An 18,274-nucleotide genomic window follows, 5' to 3' on the forward strand; every position below is an offset into this window, starting at 1 on the left:
AATGTGAAACGTACGACAAACGAATCCGTTTCGACAGTGCTTTGAAATGTCGCGTTGATGGGTTACGGCAGCAAGCGACCGACGAAAATGTCTTTGTTAACAGCGCAACATCACCTCAACTCCTCTCCTCGGCTCGTGACCATACTGGTTGTATCCTAGACGACCGGAACATTGTGGCCTGGTCAGACGACTCCTGATTTCAGTTGGTAAGAGCTAATGGTAATATTCTAGAGTGGTGTAGACCCCACGAAGCCATGGAGCCTCAATAGTTGTCAACAAGACACTCTGCACGTTTGTGGTGGCTGGATAATGGTGTGGTCTGTGTTTACACGGAGTGGATTGGGTCCTTTGTTCCAACTGAACCGGTCATTTACCGGAAATGCTTATGTTTGGCTACTTGGAGAGCATTTTCAGCCATTTGTGGATTTAACGTTCCCAAACAATGATGCGATATGTCACCGGGCCACAAGTGTTCCCGATTGGTTTGCAAAATATTCTGGATAACTTGCCATCCAGATCAACCGACAAGAATCCCAACGAACATCTACAGGACATAATGAAGAGGTCAGTTCGTAAACAAATTCCTGCGTCGGTAATACCTTCGCAATTATGTACGGCTATAGAGGCAGCATCGCGCGATATTTCTGCAGGGGAGTTCCAAAAACTTGTTGACTCCATGCTATGTCGAGTTGTTGCACTACCCTGGGCAAAGAAAGATCCGACACGACATTATGGGGTATCAGACGATGTTTGTCACTCCACTGTATGCCATGTACTCATTTTCTGAGTATAGAAACATTACTCCGAAAACTTAAGCTTATCCGAAACGTGAAAACATGCTCTGAGGTACAACATTGTCATGTGGTTATTCTATTGAAATTGAAAACTTTTGTAAGGTGTCAGGCAAATCCAACACCTTCCATGAAAACCCTGACATGATAAGCAAATCCAGCAGTATGTCACATAGCTCTGAATAAATCGTGAAATTAAATTAACGAAAGTAATACGAGTAACGAGTGAGCAAATGGAATACCACAGACTAACACAAGAATGCCTAAATGCATGTCGTACCTTCCCACTGTGAGACCGACGCAGTTCCGAGGGGAGAAACGAGAACAGAAGCCGAGAGCAGAACCGTGTTAAGCTAGAAGACCCTACGATAAGGGACGGACCTGACACCTACGTCGGCAGCCTTCCTCTAAGACTACCACCCGCACGTTTTAGCGTGAGACTTTTTCGCGTCTCAGGTACGTCAAGGACCACCCCCCCCCCCCCCCCCCCCCAGCCCATGTTAAAAGATAGAGCCCTCCAGAAGAACAGTATAGATCTTACGATAACGCTAAAAGGACCACACCAGCCGCAGGTTTTAGCGTCTCTGTTCCGTTGCAAACTTTAAAAACATTGCCCCACCACGAAAAGTATAATGTTTCTCATTGGATAGACAGAATTTTTGTAGGCGGAGCTTAAGGTTAACATTGAGACCCTGATTGGTCAGATGAAAACACAGCCAGATAGTTTTTTTAAACCAACTTCGGTAAATTGTAGTAAGGAGAAGTAAGGGGAAAGTTACTTCCGAGATGGCGAGGCGAGCGGAGCTGTGCTGCCCGCCGCTGCCCTGACGCTGCCTAAATACCGACAAGGTAATGAACGCACGCGGTGCCGCATTTTTGAGCGCATAAGGCTTCACTCAGAACTGCAGAAGTCTCATATGTTACACCCCCTTTTTTGCATAATACTAGTGTCGATCGTAAATTAAAGCTCATGGTGTTCACATTTGCCACTTGAAGCAAAAATCTGAAACGCTATGATCTTTCTGTTATATAGTTATTGAGAAGCCACATCAGCCACTGTAATTTACGACAAGTTAGATAAGTTATTAAAGATAACTGAGGATCACTGTAGACCATTTTGATAGTTTTTCTCTTTTGTGAAACTTAATTTAAAACTAGATTATAGACGTGATATGGCATATGTCATCCTTCGATCGATTGTAGAACTTGGAAACCCATTCAGGTAATATTCGTTCACATTTTTGTTGAACACAGTTGGTTTTTACCATCCTGTATTAAAACATTTCCTTTTATCAATAGTGCAATTTATAAACGATGTTTTGTGAGTAGAATAAAATTTCCAATGGTAAACTTAACTGCTTTTTTGACGTTATTTTACCAGCTAACTAAAAATAGGAAAGCCTTGAACCCCTTCCACTAAATTTAGTTAGTATTAAGATTCTTTTACAGGGAGTGCAGTGGAGCTGACGCTGAGATCATTAAGTATTTGGTTGTATCATCGCTAGTCTCACTGAACTCTTCTGAATTCTGTGTGTCATGTGTGGTCTGGCGTCTCCTTACTAGCAATAGGTCCCAGATTCAAACTAGTTAATTCCCTAAAAAACACGCTCAGAGCGTCGTTGCGCGAAAGTGGTAGGGAGACACGATATAGAACAAACAGACACCACCATGAATGTTTAGACTTTCGCAAGCAAGAAAATCTTGTTAGTATTGTAATTAGTCGACTATCTGTTACATTATGAATCTATAACACGGTAATAATCAGTAAGTGGAATCAGATTAAGCAGTAGTTTCAAAAATGAGCTTCAAGGTAAATATATTTTTAAGCTGAAGCTGCTGGAAACTAACGCCAGTTTCCATTTTCAAGACAGGTAAAAATATTAACTCATTTAATTTTCAAAAATCACTTGTTTCGCGGTAAAACACTTTCTTTGTCCGGGTACAAGATGGTGCACCACAGACGAAGTATGCCTTCAACATTTACGTATATTTAAAAGTCGTTTAGAGCGTATCCGCCTCGATTGCTGTTGGCAAGTATTCGCTTAATCACATCTTACACGACTGGCAAATTTTGGCCTTACAGGCTATTTTCAAGAGCATTAGGTGACTACTCACATGACGGGGAAAAATCGCAACACCAAGGAGGACTAGTGCGGCATAAAAGAAAGTTGTTAGGCGATTTTTTGCATATGAAAGATCTTGTCTGGTCAAGTTTCACGTCAGACGCATTAGAGTGGCGCTAGTGGCACCGCTATCAAGATGAAAATCCACACTGCAACGGTCGTGAGCGTTATCACCTTTGAGACTGCAAGTGGTGAATTGACGTTAACCAAGAGTGCCTTTAAGGCGACAAAGTCGCTATTACGAACACCTCACAGGGGTTGAACTAGGTCATGTAATAGGGCTGCGAGTTGTTGGATGTCCATTCTGCAATATTGCAGAAAGACTTAGCAAGAGTGTTGCCAATGTACAAGATTCCTGGCAGCGGTGGTCACTAGAATGTACGGTCGCAAGAAGACCGGGCTCTGGGTGGCCACATGTTTGGCTTGTCGCTCTGACGCGTCGTACTAAATCAAAGTGACACGACAAGCTGTTTGAAATCCGGTTAATTCAAGGACAATGTTGGTTCAGTTGCTCTGTAGCGTGCATTCCGCTGACGCCAAACTACCGCTGTTTGCGACTTCAGTGTCATCAAGTGAGAGCTCACTGCAATGGCAGGTTGTATTTTCTGAAGAAAGATGGTTCAGATGGCTTTAAGCACTATGGGACTTAACATTTGAGGTCATCAGTCCCCTAGAACTTAGAACTACCTAAACCTAACTAACCTAAGGGCACCATACACATCCATGCCCGAGGCATGTCTCGAACCTGCGACCATAGCAGCATTGCGGTTCCGGACTGAAGCGCCTAGAACCGCGTGGCCACAAAGGCCGGCTTTCTGAAGAAAGCTGGTGCTGCCTCGGTGCTAGTGATGGCCGTGTCTTAGGCCATTTGAGGGCCTGTAACCATTCTGTATGCATGCTAGACACACTGGAGCTATGGTCTGCGGAGCGATGTCATATGACAGTAGGAAAACTCTCGTGGTCTCTCCACAGTGCCGTATGATTGTTAGCCGCGGGTGCCGTATGATTGTTCGCCTGCCTGGGTTCCTTCCCTTCAAGTGGACTCTCCCAACATTACACTGTTTCGTTTATCTCGGCCAGCGTCAGCAGTATCGTTGGTGTGTGTCGTTATCGTTACGTGTTGACATGAATGTTTAGTTTAGTTCCTTCGTTCGTTTGTTTCGTTTTTGTCAGTGTTAAAATGCTAACCACTGAATGTGTGTTTTTAGTCGAACAAGTATTCAAAGCTGGCGGTAAATACACAGTTTCGGTTCGTCAAACATTTAAGTCAGTTTTTCCGGAGACAAGACTCCCACATCACGATACTGTGCGAGATTTGACTAACAAATTTTTAAGTACGGGTTCAGTGACAGATGCACCGAGAAGTGGTCGTGCTAGCGTTTTGTCTGAGGGTAAACTACTCGATATTTTCGATAAAATGTCCATGAGTCCGAACAACTCAGTAAGAAAACTCGCTCAGGAAATCGATGTTAGTGTCGGAACGGACCACACAGCTGTAACGAAAAAATTATAACTTTTCCGATACAAAGTGACAGTCGTGCAAGAACTGAAAGATACTGATCATGGCAACAGACTGCATTATTGTCAATCGTTCAAAAATTTCGCCCAACAGAATGGAAGCGGTATTCTTAATGAAACGTTTTTCACTGATGAGGCATGGTTTCATTTATCCGGGTACATGAACTCGCAAAATTCTCGTATGTGAGTACTGCAAATAAATTGTGTTCATGAGGAACCACTTCATTCTGTGAAAATAGGAGTTTGGATTGCAATTTATAGACGTCGGATTGTGGGTCCCCTATTTTTTAACGAAACAATAAACGCACAACGATACTGCAGTGATGTTCTGTACCTATTCACAGCAAAATTGTGTTAAGTGAAATACTGAACGGTTACTTTCAACATGATGGTGCAACCGCGTATACAGCTCACGATTCAATGTCACTGCTTGCTCATGTGTTTGGTGATCGCATAATTTCACAGGGACTTTGGCCTCCATTATCGACTGACCGAACACCACCTGACTTTTTCTTCTAGGGTGCAGCGAAAGCAACTATCTATAAAAACCGTCAAAAGTCCATCGATGAATTGAAAACTACAATATCCACTTTCACTGCTTCTGTTACAGATGAAATATTACAGCTTGTGTTTGGAAACATGATTAGACGAATTGAATTGTGTATTCGACAACAGTGGGGACACTTTCAACATTTATTGTGAAAATTTGTAAAAAATGAATATTCAATAAATTAATAACTTGTATTTCACTGAGTTTTTTTTACGGAATATTCACTGCGACTCACGGCTAACAATCATACAACACTACGGAGAGACTCTTTGAACATCCCGTATGAACGTCATGCCAGTGGGTATTTTCCAACAGGATAACGCTGTTTAGCCCAACGTGCTCTAAAGAGTGTCGACACGTTACCTTGGCCTGCTCGAGCACCACATCTGTCTGCAAGAGAATACACAAGGAACATCATCGGATGACAAATACAGAGTCGTCCACAAGCCATGAATTACATTGGCATCGGCGAACCTCGAAGTTTTTATATCTTCTCCATGGATCTTAATACCTGCTCCGAATTTTTCCTTTGTTTCCTTTACTGCTTGCTCAATATACAGATTGAATAACATCGGGGAGAGGCTACAACCCTGTCTTACTCCCTTCCCAGTAACTGCTTCCCTTTCATGTCCCTCGACTCTTATAATTGCCATCTGGTTTCTGTACAAATTGTAAATAGCCTTTCGCTCTCTGTATTTTACCACTGCCACCTTCAGAATTTGAGAGAGCGTATTCCAGTCAACATTGTCAAAAGCTTTCTCTAAGTCTACAAATGCTAGAAACGTAGGTTTGCCTTTCCTTAATCTTTCTTCTAAGATAAGTCGTAAGGTCAGTATTGCCTCACGTGTTCCAGTATTTCTACAGAATCCAAACTGATCTTCCCCGAGGTCGGCTTCTACTAGTTTTTCCATTCGTCTGTAAAGAATTTGTGTTAGTATTTTGCAGCTGTTGCTTATTAAACTGATTGTTCGGTAATTTTCACATCTGTCAACACCTGCTTTCTTTGGGATTGGAATTATTATATTCTTCTTGAAGTCTGAGGGTATTTCACCTGTTTCATACATCTTGCTCACCAGATGGTAGAGTTTTGTCAGGACTGGCTCTCCCAAGGCCGTCAGTAGTTCCAATGGAATGTTGTCTACTCCGGGGGCCTTGTTTCGACCCAGGTCTTACAGTGCTCTGTCAAACTTTTCACGCAGTATCGTATCTCCCATTTCATCTACATCCTCTTCCATTTCCATAATATTGTCCTCAAGTACATCGCCCTTATATAGATCCTCTATATACTCCTTCTACCTTTCCGCTTTCTCTTCTTTGCTTATAACTGGGTTTCCATCTGAGCTCTTGATGTTCATACAAGTGGTTCTCTTATCTCCAAAGGTCTCTTTTATTTTCCTGTAGGCAGTATCTATTTTACTCCTAGTGAGATAAGCCTCTACATCGTTATATTTGTCCTCTAGCCATCCCTGCTTAGCCATTTTGCACTTCCTGTCAATCTCATTTTTGAGACGTTTGTGTTCCTCTTTGCCTGCTTCATTTACTGCATTTTTATATTTTCTCCTTTCATCGATTAAATTCAATATTTCTTCTGTTACCCAAGGATTTCTACTAGCCCTCGTCTTTTTCCCTACTTGATCCTCTGCTGCCTTCACTACTTCATCCCTAAAAGCTACCCATTCTTCTTCTACTGTGTTTCTTTCCCCCATTCCTGTCAATTGTTCCCTTATGCTCTCCCTGAAACTCTGTACAACCTCTGGTTCTTTCAGTTTATCCAGGTCTTATCTTCTTAAATTCCCACCTTTTTGCAGTTTCTTCAGTTTTAATCTACAGGTCATAACCAATAGATTGTGGTCAGAGTCCACATCTGCCCCTGGAAATGTCTTACAATTTGAAACATGGTTCCTAAATCTCTGTCTTACCATTATATAATCTATCTGATACCTTTTAATATCTCCAGGGTTCTTCCATGTATACAACCTTCCTTCATGATTCTTAAACCAAGTGTTAGCAATGATTAAGTTGTGCTCTGTGCAAAATTCTACCAGGCGGTTCCTCTTTCATTTCTTAGCCCCAATCCATATTCACCTACTACGTTTCCTTCTCTCCCTTTTCCTATTAACGAATTCCAGTCATCCTTGACTATTAAATTTTCGTCGTCCTTAACTATCTGAATAATTTCTTTTATGTCATCATACATTTCTTCAATTTCTTCGTCATCTGCAGAGCTAGTTGACATATAAACTTGTACTACTGTAGTAGGTGTGGGCTTCGTATCTATCTTGGGCACAATAATGCGTTCTCTATGCTGTTTGTAGTAGCTTACCCGCATTCTTATTTTCCTATTTATTATTAAACCTACTTCTGCATTATCCCTATTTGGTTTTTTGTTTATAACCCTGTAGGCACTTGACCAGAAGTCTTGTTCCTCCTGCCACCGAACTTCACTAATTCCCACTATATCTAACTTTAACCTATCCATTTCCCTTTTTAAATTTTCTAACCTACCTGCCCGATTAAGTGATCTGATATTCCACGCTCCGATCCGTAGATCGCCAGTTTTCTTTCTCTTTAAAAATATATGGAGATTTAAAAATATATCTATACCTGAAGAATTACAATATAATCCAGACAACTTTAATACATTTTAGAGCACATAAACACGCAGTACTCGAAATACACTGCAAGGAAAAAATCGACTTCGACTTTGATCCAATGGCGCCCAATGACGACACATGCCACCAACGGCAGAGCAGAGCTATTGACAGTGGTTTCAAAGTCGTCTGCCAACAGGTAGCGTAGTGCATAGCTACCAGAGTGCCACCTGTGTCTACCCTTTAATAGGGAAAGCTGAGAGCCGGAAGGCTGAGTGTGGTGCAAACGTGTGAAGCAAGCAGTCAACAATCCCACGCACTCGTGCTTCCTAAAGACATATGAGCGAGTTTGAAAGTGGTCAAATTGTGGCCTTCCGAGTGGCAGGATGGTCATTTCGGAGAACTGCCTCACAAGTTGGACGTGCTGCGTCACTTGTGCAATGATCTGGTATCAGTGGTCCCGTGTACATTTTCACAGCCGCAGACGAGTTTCTCGTCATCCACGCAGCACACACGCCAGCCAGAATCGTCGTATTGTATGCGCAGCAGTGGAAGATCGTACAGCTATGACAGCACAGACAGTACATCTTGTTAGCCCAGACGTGTCAACATGAATTATTGCGAACCGGACTACGGACATGCGCACCGCCAGTCCGTCTTCCGCCCCAGCACCGACGTTCACGGTCCAACTGGTGCCGTAGGAGGATCACTTGGAAGTTGGAACGGCGCGCCGTGGTCTTCAGCGATGAAAGCAAGTTCTGCCTTCACGCAAGTGATGGTCCTTGGCTTGTACGACACAGACCTAGTGAGCACTTTCACTTAGAGTACATTCGTCCAAGACACCCTTACCCCACCCCGTGCCTTATGATCTTGGATACGAGAAGCTACAACTCTCGTTCACCTTGGGTGTTTCTAGAGGGAACGCTAACCAGCGCACAATACGTGCTGGATGTTGTCAGATGCGTTCTTTTGCAGTTCTTGCAACAGGAGGTGATGTGTTGTTACAACAGGATGATGCTCGCCACACATTGCCCGTGAAACTCAACATGCTCTTGAAGACGTGCAGCAAATTTTTGGGTGAGCAAGTTCTCCGGACCTGTCTCCATTCGTGAACTGTGTCTAGTACGACTCGTCAACCAACAACCCTCACAGAACTCCGTGATCAGAGAGAACAGGAGTGGCATATCGTATCCCATCTATACGATCGACTGAATGCCAGAGTCAGCTCCTGCATTGCCGCCCTTGGAGCATACAGTATTTACTAATATTAGTAAAGCCTGGTTCCGTACCTCGTACCTCAGAACCACGTGTAAACGTAATCATTTCGTGTTCACCATCTGTATTGTTGCAACAATAACTGTTGGTAAGGCGGGTGCCAGGTTGAGATTCGTTGGGAGAGTCCTTAGAACATGTAGTCCATCAACAAAGGAGGTGGCTTACAAAACACTCGTTCGACCTATACTTGAGTATTGCTCATCAGTGTGGGATCCGTACCACGTCGGGTTGACGGAGGAGATAGAGAAGATGCAAAGAAGAGTGGCGCATTTCGTCACAGGGTTATTTGGTAAGCGTGATAGCGTTACGGAGATGTTTAGGAAACTCAAGTGGCAGTCTCTGCAAGACAGGCGCTCTGCATCGCCATGTAGCTTGTTGTCCAGGTTTCGAGAGGGTTCGTTGCTGGATGAGGTATCGAATATATTGCTTCCCCCTACTTATACCTCCCGAGGCGATCACGAATGTAAAATTAGAGAGATTCGAGCGTGCATGGAGGCTTTCCGGCTGTCGTTCTTCCCGCGAACCATACGCGACTGGAACAGGAATGGGAGGTAATAACAGTAGCACGTAAAGTGCCCTCCGCCATACACCGTTGGGTTGCTGGTGGAGTATAAATGTAGATGTAGATGTAAATCCTGAATCAACTGGAAACCTCTAGAAGGATGTAGTGATTTTTTCCTGCAGTGCATTTACAAGGCGGGCCGGGGTGGCCGTGCTGTTCTAGGCGCTACAGTCTGGAACAGCCAAATCGCTACAGTCGCAGGTTCGAATCCTACCTCGGGCATGGATGTGTGTGATGTCCTTAGGTTAGTTAGGTTTAAGTAGTTCTAAGTTCTAAGGGACTGATGACCTCAGAAGTTAATTCCCATAGTGCTCAGAGCCATTTGAACCATTTTTGTATTTACAAATACTGCACAAAACCTAACGTCATTTCCAGCCATAACAAAAACTGTAGATACGGCAGAAACCGATAATGTCTGCCTCTATCGCGCATTCCCTCATGTTATTCTAAATTTAGTCACCAGAATGTAGTACTGACCAGGAACCATCATGTGTTGCTAGGTAGGCTATCGTGTAGGTACAACACTTTCGTCTACTGTAGACAATGGATACTGCGTTACTGCGTTTTGTGAAGCGTAGAACTTGACATTCCTGAACATGTAAAGTAAGTTGCCAATTCCTGCACTACTTTCAAACCTTATCAAGATCTGACTGAATATTTGTGCAGATGTTTTCAGATATTATGTTATTATAGGTACCTGCATTATCTGCAGGAAGTCTGATATTCCCATTAACACTAGAACCGCCGATATGGTCAAAGTGACCACTTTCTTTGTAAGTACATGCTGTGCTGTTCAATGTAGATATTGATGACCTTGATTACAATGTATCACTTTAATTACGTTTACTAACAGTATCATTGTACTTTGCAACTACAATGGGAACATAATATTACTAATATTAAAGAACATAGTTCACAATATTTATCTGGAACCATACTAATTGTATTGCAGTAGTTTTAAAATTAATAGAAATTAATCTTACTGGAATATGAATATGTTAAGAGAAAGACCAATCATAAAAAATGACATGTATAGTACCTAATCCTACTTACAAGCATTAAAAATTACTGTCTTTATTACTTTGTATGTATACGGCCCACAAACATATCTCTTGCATTTATTGCACACTTCATTTGTCTTGTTTCTGCATTTCCTCGTTTGGCATGGTTTTCTTACTTTCTCAGGATTTTCCGCTTCTTCTCTTTCTTCATTACCATCGCCCTTTTCCTCCTTTTCTTTTCCATCCCTTGGCATCCTTTCCTGATTTCTGGATTCCATATAGGCTCTACGTAATTCTTCTTTTAGATTTAGGATGAAATTCCTCCTACTTATTTTGATCCCTGTCACTAGCTTGAAAATGATCCATGCGTTGACGGCTGCTAAATCAGGGAGATTGTGAAATACGTGTACAGGCTATCGAGTACCAGAGCGGACAGAATATTTCTTCGTCATCTGGTCCAAGATATCTACAGCAAATTTTGTGCTATTGTAGAAGCTCGGGAAGGTGTTTCGAATTATTTTGTATTTCAACATCTGTGTGCATGGTGCTATACAGAAGAATATTTTTGTTCTTTTTCCCTTGATAAACAGTCAGAGTAACATCTTCCCTTTTCAAGAGAACAGAAGTATAAAGAGGAGTTTTCATTTTTTTATAGTGTTCTTTATTTCTTTTCGTGCGCGGTTAATAGTGCAGACAAGACTAGTTTTCTCTTTTTCCAGTCTCTCCCCAAGTTTGACCGTAGTGAAAGAATTATCAGTAGTCACATTTCGTCCCTTATTGTGATATGCAGTTACCAACTTCATTCCTACTTGTTCTGGAAGTTTCCCATTAGGTGCCCTCTGTTCGTTCTTTCCTACATAAGATATTTTGTTTGTGCCACCCGCTAGAAGCCAGAATTTGATTCCGAATTTATCAGGTATATTCGGCATATATTGCAAATACGGACACATGGTTCTGCTGGGGAAAAGTTGTTCGTAAACAGTGACATTTGATCCAGGTATGTAATTCAACTGACAGTTTTCTATAAAATGGTTCCAAGTAGTTGATATAAGTGCAAATTTGTCACTTATCAAACGTTCCGACCGTATATTTTTTTCATCAAAACGCAGATATTTCAAAATTTCTCCAAACCCGTTTCTGCTCATTGTGTCAGTGAAAAATGAGGCTCCCCACTTTTTCGACCACAACTCATCTACTTCAATACATCTGGCACCTAGTGCACCACGAACATATAATAAAGCAACAAATGCATCTAATTCTTCTAAATGCAAACTCCAGGAATCATTCCTTTGAAGCCGTTGTGCCTCTGCTTCTGTGCATTTCTTCACGTGTTTCAACATTGATTGATCAACTAAAAGGCGCCAGGCACTCGAAACATTATCATTTGAGACGTGCCGCTTTGCGTGTGGAGTAGGTCCCCGTGTTTCTTTCAATACATTCTGTTGACCTATCCTACCTGGAGTAGTAACACCGAAGTCTGCTACAGGCCACTCCGAGATCCCGTCCTTCCCAGAAGTTTTGAGCCAGGTTCTGGAAGTGAACCCTCACTTCGTTCTCCTCTTCTACGTAGATTCTGTACTGGTCCACTTACAGGAGGCGCAGTTCTTTTTTTACCCAGGATAGCTCCTTCTCTATCATTGTTTATATTACTGCTTGGTCCTGGTTCAGCAACTGCTTGAGGAAAGAGACAATTAGAAAGCTACAACTCATTATAAAGATAACATGCAACACAATAAAATAGCAGTAACGGAAGTAGCAATAGAAGTGTCAGCTCTATTATAATGGTGATCATTATTCATATAGTAACAATAATAATAATATCAGTAGTAATATTATAAGAGAATGTAAATTACCTTCTTCTTCAGTCTCGGAGCTGTCATACTCCACATTTGCGACAGGTTGGTAATCTTGATCTGTAGAATCTTCCACAAGGTCCTCAACTTCAGGATCATTTTCAGCATCCGATTCATACAAAAGTGTGGCAATTTCTTCATCTGAAAGTGGCCGTGGCTGTTGTTTGTATCGCTGTGACATCTGAGCCATGCCTACTTCTCTGAGAAAAGTACTCAAATAACCAGTCTAGTTTATGCGAAACAATAAATGACATGTTGCATTGTTGAGCTTTTAAATTCAAACAATGTGAACAAACTTCAGTAACCAACCTATTTAGTATATTGTTGACGAGTGCTAAGAATAAATCCGGGGAGTGACGCACAACAATCTTTATGTAATCTGTTTTCAAATTTACATGTAATGTGGTCAAAGTGACCACTCGGTGGTTTTAAGTATAAGTGGTCATGTAAAGAAAACTAATGAAGATAAAATAAATATTGAGCCATTTTTATATGATCTACATAAACATTTAGGAAAAGTCATTAACTCACAACAGCATAGATTAGAAATTGACCAAATAATAACATATTAAAATATAAAAAGTGGTCAAATTGACCACTCGGCGGTCCTAGTGCTAATAGATAACATGAGAAGCAAGGGTCCCAGAACACTTCTCTAAAGCATTCCCGCAGCTACTATCGGCGGCTCCCTATCCAAGGTAACATGCTATGTTCGCCTAACAATAAATCCTCACTCACCCACTGATTTCGTTTGGTACTCCATACGAGCAAGACTTCGTTAAGAAGCGTTGGTATTTTAAAGAAAACCAGCTCTAGGAAGATTCAAATATCGGATTTTGAGCGTCAGAATGCCTAAATATTTAACTCGGAAACATTTGAAGTAAACTTTAATGATTTTAGAATTGGGACAACTCGTTTTCCACCAAAGTTGCTGCAAAGGTCACATTCAAATTTAGTAAACAAAGCTTCAAAAAATATAAATAATAAAAATCTCATGAATACCTTCGGAACACCGTTAAACGTATTGTAATATCGCTCAATGGTATCTTCAAAAAGCCAGTAAGTCCACTCACGGCTTTGAGAATGCTCCAGTATGACGAACTCCAGAGCGCAAACAGAAACCACTGTCGTTGGACTGCTGTCTTACTTAAAATTCTCACTGTATTTGTATATTGCACCAGTGATAAATGACCTGCCTTATTGTGGTCAGAGTCTAGAAACTAATGGCAGATTCCACAGTTTACGCTTAAATTACGCTTTTTACCAAATACAGTGTTAAATAAGTAAAATTACCTAACAAAAAGAGAGCACACACATACGTCGAAGCACCCCTCAAAAGACACGTAAATGTACATATAATAGCCACCAAAATAAAAAAGAAGAGAGGTGAAGTTAGGAAACAATAACATGGAAAACAATGAAAACATGAAATTTTGAACTGACTGTAAAACTACACTGAAGAGCCAAAGGAACTGTTACACTTGCACAATACCGTGTAGGACCCCCGGGACCACGCAGAAGTGCGGCAACACAACGTGGCACGGACTCGAATAATGCCTGAAGTAGTGCTGGAGGAAACTGATATCATGAATCCAGCAGGCCTCTGCATAAATCCGTAGGAGTGCGACGGGGTGGAGATCTCTTCTGAACCGCAGATTGCAAGGCATCCCAGATATGCTCAATAATGCTCATATCTGAGGAGTTTGGTGGCCGCGTGTAACGTCCCCTTAGAAAAATTTATGAATTACGGTGCTGATAAATCCCTTACGTCATTTGATTTTCAAACAGCTGCGCAAAACTGAACGTACGCAGACATTTCTCTCTTTACTTATTCCTATCCACACTAAACTGACCCACAATGTTTTTAGCGCAACGCTATCTAACTTTCAATAATCCCTACAAAAGAATGGCCCTGACTAACAATAACCTATACCTTTCATGAATCACTTACCTCACAAAAATCTTCGTTACTTTAACTACTGTAATACAGCGAGCGCCAATACTGCCAGATAAATAAAAGATTCTAACTACTGAAGTTATTAACTACTGACAGGCATAGTTAGCATATGAAAGATTTTGATAGAGAACAAACAATGTATTTAGCTTAATATTATTCAAAAGTCATCATATATATCAGTTCATGATATACAGTATTACAAATTTACTCTTTGTGACTGAAACGCGTCCAGATCGTCCGCTCTCAACGTTCTGCCATCTCGCTTCCCACATCCACCACTGCTGGCGGCTCACCTCCAACTGCTCAACGCTACGCGCTGTTCACATCCAACTGCCCAACACTACAATAGCAAATATTCCAACAATGCAAACCAGCCACAGACTTCACACAGCGCAGTCAGTGATTTTCATATAGAGCCCTACTTACAAGCGGAAGTATTTAAACTCGGAAGAGTGTTTCTAGAGGCACTCTGTAGTAATTCTGGTCGCGTGGGGTGTCGCATTGTGCTGCTGGAACTGCGCAAATCTATCGAAATACACAGTAGACATCATTGGATGCAGGGGATCAGACAGGATACTCATGTAGGTATCACCTGTCAGAGTCGTATCTATACGTATCAGGGGTCCCAAATCACTCCATCGGCACACGTCCCACATCACTACAGAGCCTCCACCAACTTGGTCTCCCACTGACATGCAGGGTCCACGGATTCATGAGATCGCTTCCATACCTGTACACGTCTATCCACTCTACACAACTTGAAACGAGATTCATCCGACCGGACAACATGTTTCCATTCATCAACAGTCGAATGTCGGGTCCAGGCTAGGCGCAAAGTCGTGTGCTGTGCACTTATCAAGGGCACACGAGTGGGTCTCCGGCTCCGAAAGAATATTCATTGATGTTGTGCTGAATGGTTCGCACGCTGGCACTTGTTGACGGCCCAGCAATTTGCATAACGGTTGGACTTCTCTAACGTTGAACGATTCTCTTCAGTCGTCGTTGGTCCCGTTGCAGGGTCCTTTTCCGGCAGCAGTGATGTCGGAGATGTGATGTTTTACCGGACTCATACTCACGATACACTCGTGAAACGGTCGTACGGGAAAAATCACCACTTCATCACTACCTCGGAGATGCTGTCTCCCTTCGCTCGTCGCCGACTCTAACACCACGAGTAACCAATCTAACAAATGCGCCAGACACTTGTTGTCTTATATTGGCGTTGCCGACCGCAGCGTCGTATTCTGCCTATTTACATAACCCTGTAATTAAATACGCATGCCTATACAAGTTTCTTCGGCGCTCCAGTGCATGTTTCTTCAAAAAACACATATAAAGTTCGTCAAAAAATGTAATTATATTGAACTGGTTATAGCTACTTTCACAGTTTTTACTGCGAAAGAAAGCCTTCTGACAATGCTTACGTGTGCATGGAAGGTAATGTGAGATGCCATCAACCGCTAAGTGGTGACGACTGGAAAATCATAGCAGATCCGTCAGCAAAACTGCAACTGTTATGTCCTCTCGTCTAGAGCATGATCCACTTAGCAGTAATGTTATTCCTCTGTCATCTTCCTTTGGGCATAGGCTGGTCAGAACCAACTGGTGTTACATAGATCGAATCTCGTACACGTAGGACGATAACATTTCAGGCACACGGTGCAGTTATTAATGTCAAATACATTGTTTTTGACAAAGTACAAAATTCACTTTAACTCTCAGATCGTTAAGCTACTGTTAGTCCGTTTTCCCCTTCTGCATGTGCCTCGGGCATGGATGTGTGCGTTGTCCTTAGGTTAGTTAGGTAAAGGTAGTTCTAAGTTCTAGGGGACTGATGACCTCAGGAGTTAAGTCCCATGGTGCTCAGAGCCATTTGAACCATTTGAACCCCCGCTCATCATATTCGTGAATTCACAGTGTGGTGAATGACTTTCAAAAATAGTAAACTGTTTAATTTTTTATAGCGACTGTTAATGTTTTAATGTGTGTGCAACCTCATTAAGTTGCAAATGAAAGGTCTTAGAATACCTCAGTTCTTGCCACTCACGCATCAGTAAACGTGTTAGTCTAGCTGACAGCAATCACTGTTCACTCTCCTGTTAAAAATTACAAATTAAACATCTTGTCTGATTAGTACCTTTGTCACATCGTGCATTAGCTGACTTCATCGTTACAAAAATCAATGTTTTGTACTCGTCATGAAGAAACCCTGCAAACAAAAACACCTCTTTAAACACTTCCCACAAATAAGTCACCAGCATGTGGGTTGTTCCACCACCAGTCAGAGCCCAAATCTTATATACAAAATTTTTAACTTTACCTGGTCTGCCAGCAAATATTGCTTTATCTACCCAAAAGATCTCTCTGAATGTCTGTTTCTGGTGCTCATTTAACCCTTTAACTTTAGACATTTTGTCCTTTAGTTCTTCCACAATCTCATTTTCATCACTTGCACAGTCATATGCCAGATTCATTTGTAATTGGCCAAAACCAATTCCTAAAGGCATTGCTTATACCATAAGATGCCCTAGTAAATTATTATCTCCCATTAAATGACCATAATTCACAGTCACCTATTAACAAAGCTGCCCACATAATTAACCTCTGTTTTACATTCATTAAGCCAATTTATATCTAGAATAATATCTACACTTAATCTGGACATTGCTAAAAAAATATATATCTATAAGCATGCTCACAACTGTAAAATTCAAAGTTATTTGACCCTGAACAGCTTCAGTTAATTTATCAGTAACACCCTTTTTTTTTCCTTTTTGACCATATGCTGGTATCACAGTTCACTTGTGTGTGCAATTTCATTTCAGTTTTCACCTTTCACAAGGATCACACCACATCGCTTCCTTTTCACATGGTTTACGCCTATATTAAGTCTATGCAGTATTCAGAAGTTAAATATCCTGCAGTATTTGCAGTACTTTTATTGGTATGCTAACCTCACTAGGTTTTCACGGCATACCTGTGAACTTGTGGCTACTCTCTTACTCTCTCTCTCTCTCTTTGCCTCTCTGTCTCTGTTTGGCTCCCTCTGTCGATATGGGTCTCAATCTCAGTTGTACAGCAGGTGCCTTTATACATTACATTTACCATATTGTTACAAAGCTTAGGGTAAAATTAAAATTATTATGTACCTCAAAAAAATTAAGATACATATGGTAATAGAAAATTCACACACTATTAAAAGCAAATCAAACTAATTAGTTTCCCAAATCAGAACCCCACTTAATTTCACAAATGTCTACTGGTCATTGTAAAATTAAAAACATTATAGCTTTGTTGCAGGTAACATACTGGATCGACTTTGAGTCTCGACTTATCTCAGTTGTTAGCCACAGGCCACACGTAATGTAAAAAGGCTACAAAAACAAATCTAATGCGAATATATTCCTACCCTGCATTAATTTTTGGACAATATCAATGAGAATAATTTCCTGTTGACTGCTACCTCACCAAAAAAAATTAATCGACTTGATTTATTAGTAAAAGTTGCTAACTCTGAAAAGACATATCGACTGAGAACTGCAGAGGCGGGTGTGCAAATTTTCTAACTCAAAATTATGCATGTTCATCCTAATGTTTATTGTGCTTCTTAGAAAACACTGCGTATAGTTAAAGAATTCCATGCTTTAGCATTGGATATCCGAAAACATATTATTTGATTTTTACAGCTATGCTGCTGGACGCATGTTCCCATTTTCCATGTATAGCAAATAACGGAGGTAGTGACTGTGTTTGTGTAGCATTGGCTCCGTTTGAAAGGAAGCAGGAATTGTCGGCCGTGAGACTTATCACACTGAATTCCTATCGCAAAACCGCAACTGTTTTCCCGCTCCATCAGAAATGTTCGCTCTTGATACGGCACATCTATGTTCAAGGCTTGTAAAATTTTAAACCGACCTACAGAAAACCTAGTCATACGGACGTGATTTATCCACTACGAGGTCTCTTCACTTATTTCTGTGCAACAATTTGCATTCACCGAAAGTCACTCTCCCATCAAGTCATTGTTTACGTAATGGGACTGACAAAAGGAGT

Source organism: Schistocerca gregaria, chromosome 2 (genome assembly GCF_023897955.1).
Source record: "Schistocerca gregaria isolate iqSchGreg1 chromosome 2, iqSchGreg1.2, whole genome shotgun sequence".
NCBI classification, from domain to species: Eukaryota; Metazoa; Arthropoda; class Insecta; order Orthoptera; family Acrididae; genus Schistocerca; species Schistocerca gregaria.